This window comes from Carassius auratus, linkage group LG30F (genome assembly GCF_003368295.1).
Source record: "Carassius auratus strain Wakin linkage group LG30F, ASM336829v1, whole genome shotgun sequence".
In the NCBI taxonomy this organism is placed as follows: Eukaryota; Metazoa; Chordata; class Actinopteri; order Cypriniformes; family Cyprinidae; genus Carassius; species Carassius auratus.
Window position 1 is genome coordinate 3,277,256 of NC_039294.1, and position 15,444 is coordinate 3,292,699.

General features: G+C 36.0%; 1 protein-coding gene across 1 annotated transcript in view; it reads right to left on the reverse strand.

The window, feature by feature from the left end:
* The window catches only part of LOC113068058 (vitamin K epoxide reductase complex subunit 1-like protein 1), a 52,097-nt gene that overhangs the window by 459 nt on the left and 36,194 nt on the right, over window positions 1–15,444 (reverse strand). The gene's annotated exons all lie outside the window — the stretch shown is intronic.

The following is a 15,444-nucleotide window of genomic DNA, read 5'->3' on the forward strand; positions in this document are numbered from 1 at the left end:
ACAACAGAACTAGCAGGAGTTCACTACCACAGCAACTGCATTAAATATACATCAATACTCTTTTAGACATGATGCCACTCTTTTAGTGCCATTCAAATATAAAAAGCCATCAAACTTTTTTTTTTCTAGTTTTTTTCCTTAACATTGTACTTTTAATATTTACAGCAAAAGATAACACACACACACACACACACATTCAGTATAATTATTTTTTATACTAATATTTTAAATATTTACTATTTATAAACATTTGTATTATATTTTACATGAATATTTAATATATAAACAACAATTTTCTTAAATATATAAATAAATATACACAGTATACTGGATGCGATTAATCTGTCATATTATTATTAATGTTTTTATTTCTTCATTTTTGCAGTGTATTACTATTTTAATGCCATCAGCAAATTATTATATAATAATATAATTATAAATTATAATATAAAACGACAACAAAAAATATACTTCTTGCAACATTAGAAAATGTATAATTTAAAATCAATTTAAAAATAGTTTGTTAGTTTTAAAATAGTAATAATAAAATCGTTTTAGTTTGTTATTATTTTTGACAGAAACAATCAAACAATAATAATTAAACAACATACTTATAACAACATTACAAAATCAACTATATGAATTTTGTTCATCCTTTTGTTAAATATTAGATATTTTTCAAGATTTTTCCAGGTGCAAATTTTATAAAAATATCCATTAATTAAATTTCTGAATATAATATATCTAATGTTATATGTAGGCCTAATATCTAATAGCAAGACAGTTCAGTAAAACATGCATATTAGTTCAACTTTAAATGCAGAAATTATGGATTAATTATATTTGCTACAATTATAACACCCAGTATATTATTTCTCATTTAAAATTGATGTCTTTACCTGTTGAATCATAGCTAAATGAGATTTAAACAGTTACAGTTAGAATAAGGTATTATAAAATCACTCTGAAATTCATATTTTCTAGTGTATAACAAGACAATCCAAGCAAAACCTACTCCACTCCTTCACTGTTTGTCATTCACTTGTCACAGAGTAATGGCAAAACAATGAATACTGTAGAATGGCTCCTATATTGTCACAAGCTATTTCTGTCCAGGTTACACTTGTTGCTTTAAAAGGCAGGTGCCTTAGTCATAGAGTTAATGCATTTTAAAGTGGGCGTGGTTTGTAAGAGGGTGGGCCACGTCTGAGGCTTGACCTTTCCCCCACTCATCACTCACTCCAGCCCTTCAGAAAAGGGAGTATTTCTCCAGAACAGAGGGCATTCAACACACGCTGGCACAATCTTGCTATTCATAGTCATGAAATTTCATTAGGGCAGAGCAGGACAAACGGATCACAGACACATAATGGTGCAGACAAGGAAAGAAGAACCATCTGAGATTCGGGTCATGGAGATAAATAACAAATGAGTGATGGTTTCAGAAATTAAAAACATCTTCAAGTGTCTATTGGTTCACGCTAGACAGGCAAAAAATGCCCTTATATTTGTTTTTAACTCATATTTATATCATATAAGTGATATCACACCAGCAGCGAGAGTATTATCACACGAGTGCTGTTTTTTCATGAAGAACACATGTGCAATTGTGATTTTATAAAACAGTTCAGTAAACAAGAAGTTAATATTGTGCAAAATTTAAACACAATATTGTGCATTTTGTTAAATTTTGCCTACGAAAATATTACCTCTAAAGCCAGAGCAGAATTGTTGTGTGTCTGTGCGCAACAAAAGCAGTGTTTAGTTTCCGAATGAATCCGCGTTTTGAACAAATCGTGTGAATCAATGATTCAAAGGCCCATTCAGAGAGACAGCAGAATTAAACGGAGTGAATTCCTGAATTAACAGAGTGGATGTAGCCGTGAATAATGAGAGAAGATGAAAAGAACGAAGGAGCCATCAACCTCCCAGGTTATGTCAAGTCCTGGTCTGGAGACAGCATTAGATAATGAGCCACATACGATCGAGTCCAAGCCAGAGCCCACTGAAATTAAAAGGGAGAAAGTGTACACATTTTGAAGAGAGTGGCTTGACCAGTTTCCCTGGCTAAGAAACAGTAAAGCCGATAATATAATGCACTGCATTTACTTTAAAGAGTGTGGGAAGACCATGGCCAGCAATAGTGCATTTGTGACACAATGCATCTATAAGACACATTACATGCTGCGATAAACGCACTGCCCAAGTGTCCCCCAGGGGCAGGCAGCAGCAAACAGATCATCAGACGAGGCCAAGATGATAATCAAGTTTAACGTTGCCTAGAATATTGCAAAAGTAGAACTTCCCTTCACCAAGTTCAAGTGCGAAATAATTCTTATGAAGACTAATGGCTTGAATGTAAACCCGACGTACAGCACTGATGTTGCAAGCTCCCAATTTATAGGAGTCAAAGCAGATGCACTGGAAAAAAAAAAGACGTCTGTGCAAATTGTGAACAGTGCGTACATGGCATTCCTGATGGATGGAGACACAGATATCGCCACAAAGGAAAGTGTCATTGTGTACAGTCGTATCTTGCGGAGCGGAAGACCGGTGAATGTACTGATTGGACACATTGAGGTCGAGCATTCCCATGCCCAAGGAAAGACATGTCACCGTTACCCCATTAACCATTTGTCATCATAGAAAAAAAAAAAAAAGAAAAAAAAAAGAAAAAAAAAAGATTGCATTATAAACTCTTGATCTGGGAAGTAAATGGTATTGTCATTTTTATTTGTTTAATTAGGATTTTATGTTGCCTCAAAGGAAAAAAGGGACCAGTGTAGTAACCGGCTGGAGAAAATCATTGTTCTGGATGCTGATGGTGCATTTTAATTTTGCTGATGGTTAATTTGAGCAGCAAAGGGGGTGTCATAGCCCATACCATTTCAGCCCAAAATCAATGAGAGAGCTCAGGGTCATTTGGGCTGACTTGGGGGTCAGCCCCAATGCATTCTTTCAAAAGATTATCTTCATTAGAAACACTTACACCAGTGTTCTTTTTTTTTTTGGGGGGGGGGGGGGGGGTTGGGGTATTTAGTTCATCAGTGTTCTATGTGACAATTTTTTATTGTAGTATGATACAGGTTAAGAAATAAATGGAAGATGCCACTTTTGTGGTCTCTTGCTATTTTATTGCAGACGTGTTCAGTGGCATTAGTAGATCCCAAACAGTGAGATGAGATCATCCTACCACAGTTAAGGGGAAATGGAGTGGGATGTGTAAATTTGATGTGTGTTTGTGGTCATCTTCAGCTGTGTTAATAATACTGCACTGTCATATCGAAATAGGCAGTTTGCGGCCTTGAAAAACTGCTGGTGACCACAGAGGCAATGGCTGCGAGACCCAAGCCTTGTGGAAGACTGTCACAGTTCCTGGCTTACATGAGGCTGCAGAGAAGGCAATCTACAAATTCCAGGCATATGTATGGTTCTGTCTCCCATTTAAACAGAGAACAGTCAATAAAATACATACAGCAATAAAAACTAGATAAAAAAGTTCGTCAAGACAAACTTTAAGTTGGCTTGAGAAAGCCTGACCAGAAAGTTTGAAAAGTTTAGAAAGTTTGAAAAGTTTGAAAATGTGAAAAGTTTAAAAAGTTTAAAAAGATTTAAAAGTTTAAGAAGTATAAAAATGACAGTGATTAACATATTGCTAGCATTACAAGCAAGTGACTACCATGTGACAAGCATGTACTTAGCATGATTACCAAGGTATCTAGCATGTCGCTAGCATAATTAGCAAGTGACTAGCCATGTCGCTAGCATGATTAGCAAATTACTAGCATGTCTCTAACATGTTTCTAGCATTATTAGCATGCGACTAACATGTTGCTAGCATGATTAGCATGTTTCTAGCATGATTAGCATGTTGCTAGCATGTTGCTAGCGTAATTAGCAAGTGACTAGCCATGTCGTTAGCATGATTAGCAAGTTACTAGCTTGATTTTAGCATGATTAGCATGTTGCTAGCATGATTTTAGCATGATTAGCATGCGACTAGCATGTTGCTAGCATGATTTTAGCATGATTAGCATTTTGCTAGCATGTCTCTAGCATGACTAGCATGCGACTAGCATGTTGCTAGCATGACTAGCATGCGACTAGCATGTTGCTAGCATTATTTTAGCATGATTAGCATGTTGCTAGCATGATTTTAGCATGATTAGCATTCGACTAGCATGTTGCTAGCATGATTTTAGCATGATTAGCATGTTGCTAGCATGATTTTAGCATGATTCGCATGCGACTAGCAAGTTGCTAGCATGATTTGCATGTTGCTAGCATGTCTCTAGCATGACTAGCATGCGACTAGCATGTTGCTAGCATGATTTTTAGCATGATTAGCATGTTGCTAGCATGTCTCTAGCATGACTAGCATGCGACTAGCATGTTGCTAGTATTATTTTAGCATGATTAGCATGTTGCTAGCATGTCTCTAGCATGACTAGCATGCGACTAGCATGTTGCTAGCATTATTTTAGCATGATTAGCATGTTGCTAGCATGTCTCTAGCATGACTAGCATGCGACTAGCATGTTGCTAGCATGATTTTAGCATGATTAGCATGTTGCTAGCATGATTTTAGCATGATTAGCATGTTGCTAGCATGATTTTAGCATGATAAGCATGCGGTTAGCATGTTGCTAGCATGATTTTAGCATGATTTGCATGTTGCTAGCATGATTTTAGCATGACTAGCATGCGACTAGCATGTTGCTAGTATGATTTTTGGCATGATTAGCATGTTGCTAGCATGTTTCTAGCATGACTAGCATGTGACTAGCAAGTTGCTAGCATGATTTTAGCATGATTAGCATGTTGTTAGGATAGATAGATAGATAAGTTTGAAGAGATAGATAGATAGATAGATAGATAGATAGATAGATAGATGGATAGATAGATAAGTTTTAATATAGATAGATAGATGTGTTCGAAGATAGATAGATAGATAGATAGATAGATAGATAGATAGAAAAAGTCAGATGATAGATAGATAGATAGATAGATAGATAGTTTGAATATAGATAGATAGATAGATAGAAAGATAGATAGATAGATAGATAGAAACAGTCAGAAGATAGATAGATAGATAGATAGATAGATAGATAGATGAGTTTGAATGAGTTTGAATGGGTTAGTAGTAGTACATAGGAAGTCTGATTGAGTCTAATGGGCTTCAGTGTGTTTAGATTTGAATTTTTGACAGTTGGAGTTCACGGAATGTTCAGTTGAGCAGAGGCTTTTCAATGCAAGTCTATGGGATTTTTATGATTTTTAATCTTCATTTTTATGAAAACCGTTAGTCCGATCAGTTAGAAAAGATATAGCACACCCGGCGAGATCAGTCTGAAGAGCTGGGCTGAGTTTGGAGTCTGTAGAGTTAACGGTCTAGGAGGAGTTAGAGTCAGAAAATTTAGTCTCAGAAGAATAATAATAACTAGAATTAAAAGTTAGTTAACTAACTTTGATGTTGGCTTGGCCATCTTGGCCATGGGGCAAAAGAGCCACAGTACTTGTGTGCCCAACATTCTTGAGTTGCCCCGCTGCAAAAAAATAAAATAATAATACCATAAAATACCAATGTCTCCCTGAGCAAGACACTTAACCTCTAGTTGCTCCAGAGGCGTGCGACCTCTGACATATATAACAATTGTAAGTCGCTTTGGATAAAAGCGTCAGCTAAATGAATAAATGTAAGTGTAATGTAAATAAAAAAATACACCTGCAACAGTCTTTTTCCATGGTCCATTGCTGTTTTCTTTTTTAATAAAAAGCCTAAGCTATGATAACAGCTAAGACAGGGTTGTCTAGCTGAATGCAAAAAAAGTCATGCAAAAACCATAATCTCCTAAATACCATTCAATTTAATCTTATTTTAATAGTACTGACAACATATTTTAAGTTATCACACATTACTGAAAAATTTAAGAAGGGACACTATTTATAGTATACTTAGGCGTGTCAAGAGCTAAACAAAAAGTACTGTTTCATTACAAAATACTGTAACTTTTATAAACTTTATACTATCACCACAAAATGTTTATTAATATTTATTATAAAATAAATATTTCATAAAACTGAAACTTAAATATATTATTTCTATAGGCTATACAAAACAGAAAAGAAAAAAGACTAAATAATAAGGCTGAATAAGCTGATCTATAGCATGTTAAATGGTGGTTGCCTGTCTATGAATGGCAGCCTACAGCCCTCTAAGCTCACAGAAGTGGTTTGACCCAAGTCCTCAGCAGCCAATGACATTGACCTCTTCAAACTGATTTTTAACGTTTACTTCACGTGTATTTAACACGTGAAATACACGTTAAATACCCGCTGATTTTTCACGTATATTTGACCCTCTTGGCCTTCCATACACATTAGACGTGAAAAAAGGACATTGCGTTGTTTTGATATGGATTACTTTATCACAGAATATTTGTTCGGCAGCACTTGTTTGGTTTAAAAGTAAACATGTCAAGCTTTCTATAGATATATCTCTCATGTCTCTTCGTTGTGTATTCATGGAGTTACAGTTCATTTTAATGACGTGTTTGTAAATGAAGATCAGCGCAGACCAAGGCTGCGACCAAGGGAGCGAATTTATTCTTATTTAAGACCTTTTCAAATTAAATTATATCGGCGATTGCACGCAATCTACCCATTAGAACACACCAAGAGCTAAATTCAGATGTTTCTGAACTGTTTAAAGTAATAACATGTTTTAAAAAGGTCTTAAAGAAGAATAAATTCGCTCGTTGTGAGCTCCATTTAGACAATGACTGAGCTGATCAGCCGTGATTCTTGTCTCGTCCTTTTTACTGCTCTCTGCCCAGAAATAAATTATTAATGAGCCCTAACACCTGTACTAATCAAATATGTAACTCAATATGAATGAGTGGTGAATTTCTATTCAAAATGTTGCATAATACGGATTTATTATTTTGCACTGCTGACATTAATTACTAAATAACTCTCAAGTCAAGCTATTATGAATTTTGAAGTAATCGTGTACTTGATTTGACCGATCTACCGACCACTGTCCTCTGAAGCTGGAGAGATGGATGTTATTTTCACCTAAGACAAAAAAAAAAAATCACACAAGCACTCATTTTGATCTCTATAATATATTCTTAGAATTGTTTTGTGTTGATTCGCTGCACTGTTTTAATTTAAAAGGCTGTCCTGACTTTTTTTCCTTCCAGTATTCATAAACTGTATTACGCTGTCATATGGGCTGCTGATGAAGTGCTCATTTCTCTCGTCTTTCTCTCGGTTCTTTGGCCTGAGACATAATGTATTAATGAGATCCGATCGGGTAATAATAATTAACATATGTTGGTTTAGCTTGTCAGTGTGTTGCTGTCCCTGTCCGCGAGACGCACGGCTCTCTCTCGTGCACACGCGCCATCAGTTTCCCGCAGCGCTGGGCTGAAGCCAACTTGATGTGTTGAATGCTCGGAGCACGTTATAAAACGTATTCTTAAAATACACATTTCTGTTTTAATAAATGGTCATATTAAATCATAGCATAACACATAAGTAGGTACAAAAATAATCAGTGATGCCTGCGACCCTTTTGGTCTCAGTGTAGCTCCCTGCTTTACCATGTTATGCAACGCTGAGCAATTGCTGCGACGTTAAGCCTGACAGAGAAATCTCACAAGCACATATAAACACTCATTTTCATATGTGTAATATATTCTTCTAATTGTTTTGTGCCGTTTCGCTGCAGTGTTTTAATGTGAAAGGCTGTAAATGTGGACTTCAAGTGTTCAGAGAAATACATCGCCAGCTCGCGAGCAGTTGGCTGCCGCGAATATATCATGTTATTACTTTAAACAGTTCAGAAACATCTCAATTTAGCTCTTGGTGTGTTCTAACGTGTGGATTGCGTGCAATAGCGTTTTTAAAATGTCTTAAATAGGAATGAATTCGCTTGTTGTCGGCTCCGTGTAGACAGCCTGAGCTGAGCAGCAGCGATTCTTCTCTCGTCTGACTGCTCCCCTCCCCTAAATCTCATTGCAACTGTAGGGGCGCAATTTTTCTCAGACAATTTTTACATTTAAAAATTAATAACAAAAAAACTTTAAGTCTGATCACTCTGAAAAGATATAGCACACACCACCCCTCTATCCCGCAGGTGTCTGCCGAGTTTGGGGCTTGTGGCTTTAAAGCCCTAGGAGGAGTAGCGTTCAGAATTTTTTTCTCAGAAGAATAATAATAATAAAAACTAGAATTAAAAGTTAGTGAACTAACTTTGATGTTGGCTTGGCCATCTTGGCCATGGGGCAAAAGAGCCACAGTACTTGTGTGCCCAACATTCTTGAGTTGCCCCGCTGCAAAAAAATAAAAATAATAATACCATTAAAATGTTTATTAATATTTATTATAAAATAATTTTTTAATAAAACTGAAACTTAAATATATTATTTCTATAGGCTATACAAAACAGAAAAGAAAAAAGACTAAATAATAAGGCTGAATAAGCTGATCTATAGCATGTTAAATGGTGGTTGCCTGTCTATGAATGGTACAGCCCTCTAAGCTCACAGAAGTGGTTTGACCCAAGTCCTCAGCAGGCAATGACATTGACCTCTTCGAACAAATTTTTAACGTTTACTTCACGTGTATTTAACACGTGAAATACACGTTAAATACCCGCTGATTTTTCACGTGTATTTGACCCTCTTGGCCTTCCATACACATTAGACGTGAAAAAAGGACATTGCGTTGTTTTGATATGGATTACTTTATCACAGAATATTTGTTCGGCAGCACTTGTTTGGTTTAAAAGTAGACATGTCAAGCTTTCTATAGATATATCTCTCATGTCTCTTCGTTGTGTATTCATGGAGTTACAGTTCATTTTAATGACGTGTTTGTAAATGAAGATCAGAGCAGACCAAGGCTGCGACCAAGGGAGCGAATTTATTCTTATTTAAGACCTTTTCAAATTAAATTATATCGGCGATTGCACGCAATCTACCCATTAGAACACACCAAGAGCTAAATTCAGATGTTTCTGAACTGTTTAAAGTAATAACATGTTTTAAAAAGGTCTTAAATAAGAATAAATTCGCTCGTTGTGAGCTCCGTTTAGACAATGAGCTGATCAGCCGTGATTCTTGTCTCGTCCTTTTTACTGCTCTCTGCCCAGAAATAAATTATTAATGAGCCCTAACCCATGTACTAATCAGATATGTGAATATGAATGAGTGGTGAATTTCTATTCAAAATGTGGCATAATACGGATTTATTATTTTGCACTCCTGACATTAATTACTAAATAACTCTCAAGTCAAGCTATTATGAATTTTGAAGTAATCGTGCTACTTGATTTGACCGATCTACCGACCACTGTCCTCTGAAGCTGGAGAGATGGATGTTATTTTCACCTAAGACAAAAAAAAAATCACACAAGCACTCATTTTGATCTCTATAATATATTCTTAGAATTGTTTTGTGTTGATTCGCTGCACTGTTTTAATTTAAAAGGCTGTCCTGACTTTTTTTCCTTCCAGTATTCATAAACTGTATTACGCTGTCATATGGGCTGCTGATGAAGTGCTCATTTCTCTCGTCTTTCTCTCGGTTCTTTGGCCTGAGACATAATGTATTAATGAGATCCGATCGGGTAATAATAATTAACATATGTTGGTTTAGCTTGTCAGTGTGTTGCTGTCCCTGTCCGCGAGACGCACGGCTCTCTCTCGTGCACACGCGCCATCAGTTTCCCGCAGCGCTGGGCTGAAGCCAACTTGATGTGTTGAATGCTCGGAGCACGTTATAAAACGTATTCTTAAAATACACATTTCTGTTTTAATAAATGGTCATATTAAATCATAGCATAACACATAAGTAGGTACAAAAATAATCAGTGATGCATGCGACCCTTTTGGTCTCAGTGTAGCTCCCTGCTTTACCATGTTATGCAACGCTGAGAAATCGCTGCGACGTTCAGAGAAATCTCACAAGCACATATAAACACTCATTTTCATGTGTAGGCTATAATATATTCTTCTAATTGTTTTGTGCCGTTTCGCTGCAGTGTTTTAATGTGAAAGGCTGTAAATGTGGACTTCAAGTGTTCAGAGAAATACATCGCCAGCTCGCGAGCAGTTGGCTGCCGCGAATATATCATGTTATTACTTTAAACAGTTCAGAAACATCTCAATTTAGCTCTTGGTGTGTTCTAACGTGTGGATTGCGTGCAATAGCGTTTTTAAAATGTCTTAAATAGGAATAAATTCGCTTGTTGTCGGCTCCGTGTAGACAGCCTGAGCTGAGCAGCAGCGATTCTTCTCTCGTCTGACTGCTCCCCTCCCCTAAATCTCATTGCAACTGTAGGGGCGCAATTTTTCTCAGACAATTTTTACATTTAAAAATTAATAAAAAAAAAACTTTAAGTCTGATCACTCTGAAAAGATATAGCACACACCACCCCTCTATCCCGCAGGTGTCTGCCGAGTTTGGGGCTTGTGGCTTTAAAGCCCTAGGAGGAGTAGCGTTCAGAATTTTTTTCTCAGAAGAATAATAATAAAAAAAATAAAAATAAAAATAAAAATAAGTTTAAATAGCATAACAGTATGTTGGCTTGTTGCCAAGCCAACATAATAAAAAAAATAAAAATAAGTTTAAATAGCATAACAGTATGTTGGCTTGTTGCCAAGCCAACATAACTAGAATTAAAAGTTAGTTAACTAACTTTGATGTTGGCTTGGCCATCTTGGCCATGGGGCAAAAGAGCCACAGTACTTGTGTGCCCAACATTCTTGAGTTGCCCCGCTGCAAAAAAATAAAATAATAATACCATAAAATACCAATGTCTCCCTGAGCAAGACACTTAACCTCTAGTTGCTCCAGAAGCGTGCGACCTCTGACATATATAACAATTGTAAGTCGCTTTGGATAAAAGCGTCAGCTAAATGAATAAATGTAAGTGTAATGTAAATAAAAAAATACACCTGCAACAGTCTTTTTCCATGGTCCATTGCTGTTTTCTTTTTTAATAAAAAGCCTAAGCTATGATAACAGCTAAGACAGGGTTGTCTAGCTGAATGCAAAAAAAGTCATGCAAAAACCATAATCTCCTAAATACCATTCAATTTAATCTTATTTTAATAGTACTGACAACATATTTTAAGTTATCACACATTACTGAAAAATTTAAGAAGGGACACTATTTATAGTATACTTAGGCGTGTCAAGAGCTAAACAAAAAGTACTGTTTCATTACAAAATACTGTAACTTTTATAAACTTTATACTATCACCACAAAATGTTTATTAATATTTATTATAAAATAAATATTTCATAAAACTGAAACTTAAATATATTATTTCTATAGGCTATACAAAACAGAAAAGAAAAAAGACTAAATAATAAGGCTGAATAAGCTGATCTATAGCATGTTAAATGGTGGTTGCCTGTCTATGAATGGCAGCCTACAGCCCTCTAAGCTCACAGAAGTGGTTTGACCCAAGTCCTCAGCAGCCAATGACATTGACCTCTTCAAACTGATTTTTAACGTTTACTTCATGTGTATTTAACACGTGAAATACACGTTAAATACCCGCTGATTTTTCACGTATATTTGACCCTCTTGGCCTTCCATACACATTAGACGTGAAAAAAGGACATTGCGTTGTTTTGATATGGATTACTTTATCACAGAATATTTGTTCGGCAGCACTTGTTTGGTTTAAAAGTAAACATGTCAAGCTTTCTATAGATATATCTCTCATGTCTCTTCGTTGTGTATTCATGGAGTTACAGTTCATTTTAATGACGTGTTTGTAAATGAAGATCAGCGCAGACCAAGGCTGCGACCAAGGGAGCGAATTTATTCTTATTTAAGACCTTTTCAAATTAAATTATATCGGCGATTGCACGCAATCTACCCATTAGAACACACCAAGAGCTAAATTCAGATGTTTCTGAACTGTTTAAAGTAATAACATGTTTTAAAAAGGTCTTAAAGAAGAATAAATTCGCTCGTTGTGAGCTCCATTTAGACAATGACTGAGCTGATCAGCCGTGATTCTTGTCTCGTCCTTTTTACTGCTCTCTGCCCAGAAATAAATTATTAATGAGCCCTAACACCTGTACTAATCAAATATGTAACTCAATATGAATGAGTGGTGAATTTCTATTCAAAATGTTGCATAATACGGATTTATTATTTTGCACTCCTGACATTAATTACTAAATAACTCTCAAGTCAAGCTATTATGAATTTTGAAGTAATCGTGTACTTGATTTGACCGATCTACCGACCACTGTCCTCTGAAGCTGGAGAGATGGATGTTATTTTCACCTAAGACAAAAAAAAAAAATCACACAAGCACTCATTTTGATCTCTATAATATATTCTTAGAATTGTTTTGTGTTGATTCGCTGCACTGTTTTAATTTAAAAGGCTTTCCTGACTTTTTTTCCTTCCAGTATTCATAAACTGTATTACGCTGTCATATGGGCTGCTGATGAAGTGCTCATTTCTCTCGTCTTTCTCTCGGTTCTTTGGCCTGAGACATAATGTATTAATGAGATCCGATCGGGTAATAATAATTAACATATGTTGGTTTAGCTTGTCAGTGTGTTGCTGTCCCTGTCCGCGAGACGCACGGCTCTCTCTCGTGCACACGCGCCATCAGTTTCCCGCAGCGCTGGGCTGAAGCCAACTTGATGTGTTGAATGCTCGGAGCACGTTATAAAACGTATTCTTAAAATACACATTTCTGTTTTAATAAATGGTCATATTAAATCATAGCATAACACATAAGTAGGTACAAAAATAATCAGTGATGCCTGCGACCCTTTTGGTCTCAGTGTAGCTCCCTGCTTTACCATGTTATGCAACGCTGAGCAATTGCTGCGACGTTAAGCCTGACAGAGAAATCTCACAAGCACATATAAACACTCATTTTCATATGTGTAATATATTCTTCTAATTGTTTTGTGCCGTTTCGCTGCAGTGTTTTAATGTGAAAGGCTGTAAATGTGGACTTCAAGTGTTCAGAGAAATACATCGCCAGCTCGCGAGCAGTTGGCTGCCGCGAATATATCATGTTATTACTTTAAACAGTTCAGAAACATCTCAATTTAGCTCTTGGTGTGTTCTAACGTGTGGATTGCGTGCAATAGCGTTTTTAAAATGTCTTAAATAGGAATGAATTCGCTTGTTGTCGGCTCCGTGTAGACAGCCTGAGCTGAGCAGCAGCGATTCTTCTCTCGTCTGACTGCTCCCCTCCCCTAAATCTCATTGCAACTGTAGGGGCGCAATTTTTCTCAGACAATTTTTACATTTAAAAATTAATAACAAAAAAACTTTAAGTCTGATCACTCTGAAAAGATATAGCACACACCACCCCTCTATCCCGCAGGTGTCTGCCGAGTTTGGGGCTTGTGGCTTTAAAGCCCTAGGAGGAGTAGCGTTCAGAATTTTTTTCTCAGAAGAATAATAATAACTAGAATTAAAAGTTAGTGAACTAACTTTGATGTTGGCTTGGCCATCTTGGCCATGGGGCAAAAGAGCCACAGTACTTGTGTGCCCAACATTCTTGAGTTGCCCCGCTGCAAAAAAATAAAATAATAATACCATAAAATACCAATGTGTCCCTGAGCAAGACACTTAACCTCTAGTTGCTCCAGAGGCGTGCGACCTCTGACATATATAACAATTGTAAGTCGCTTTGGATAAAAGCGTCAGCTAAATGAATAAATGTAAGTGTAATGTAAATTAAAAAATACACCTGCAACAGTCTTTTTCCATGGTCCATTGCTGTTTTCTTTTTTAATAAAAAGCCTAAGCTATGATAACAGCTAAGACAGGGTTGTCTAGCTGAATGCAAAAAAAGTCATGCAAAAACCATAATCTCCTAAATACCATTCAATTTAATCTTATTTTAATAGTACTGACAACATATTTTAAGTTATCACACATTACTGAAAAATTTAAGAAGGGACACTATTTATAGTATACTTAGGCGTGTCAAGAGCTAAACAAAAAGTACTGTTTCATTACAAAATACTGTAACTTTTATAAACTTTATACTATCACCACAAAATGTTTATTAATATTTATTATAAAATAAATATTTCATAAAACTGAAACTTAAATATATTATTTCTATAGGCTATACAAAACAGAAAAGAAAAAAGACTAAATAATAAGGCTGAATAAGCTGATCTATAGCATGTTAAATGGTGGTTGCCTGTCTATGAATGGCAGCCTACAGCCCTCTAAGCTCACAGAAGTGGTTTGACCCAAGTCCTCAGCAGCCAATGACATTGACCTCTTCAAACTGATTTTTAACGTTTACTTCACGTGTATTTAACACGTGAAATACACGTTAAATACCCGCTGATTTTTCACGTATATTTGACCCTCTTGGCCTTCCATACACATTAGACGTGAAAAAACGACATTGCGTTGTTTTGATATGGATTACTTTATCACAGAATATTTGTTCGGCAGCACTTGTTTGGTTTAAAAGTAAACATGTCAAGCTTTCTATAGATATATCTCTCATGTCTCTTCGTTGTGTATTCATGGAGTTACAGTTCATTTTAATGACGTGTTTGTAAATGAAGATCAGCGCAGACCAAGGCTGCGACCAAGGGAGCGAATTTATTCTTATTTAAGACCTTTTCAAATTAAATTATATCGGCGATTGCACGCAATCTACCCATTAGAACACACCAAGAGCTAAATTCAGATGTTTCTGAACTGTTTAAAGTAATAACATGTTTTAAAAAGGTCTTAAAGAAGAATAAATTCGCTCGTTGTGAGCTCCATTTAGACAATGACTGAGCTGATCAGCCGTGATTCTTGTCTCGTCCTTTTTACTGCTCTCTGCCCAGAAATAAATTATTAATGAGCCCTAACCCCTGTACTAATCAGATATGTAACTGAATATGAATGAGTGGTGAATTTCTATTCAAAATGTTGCATAATACGGATTTATTATTTTGCACTCCTGACATGAATTACTAAATAACTCTCACAGCAACAACGTTTTATCAAAATATTCGTCAAATATCGAAGCTTGAGTCTTTAAACTTTCAATTGATGCACAGTTTGTCTAGATAAAGTAGCCTAGTGATGTTTAACTTGCTGTGAAAGTGAAACAATAATAAACTGGGGCCGTCGGCGATGTTTGACAGTAAAGGGGTTTTAATATTCAATCCAGCATTAATACTACCCATTTTCAATTTATTTATCAACAGTTTATGTTTGCCAAGCTATTATGAATTTTGAAATAATCGTGTACTTGATTTGACCGATCTACCGACCACTGCCCTCTGAAGCTGGAGAGATGGATGTTATTTTCACCTAAGAAAAAAAAAAAAAAAAAATCACACAAGCACTCATTTTGATCTCTATAATATATTCTTATAATTGTTTTGTGTTGATTCGCTGCACTGTTTTAATTTAAAAGG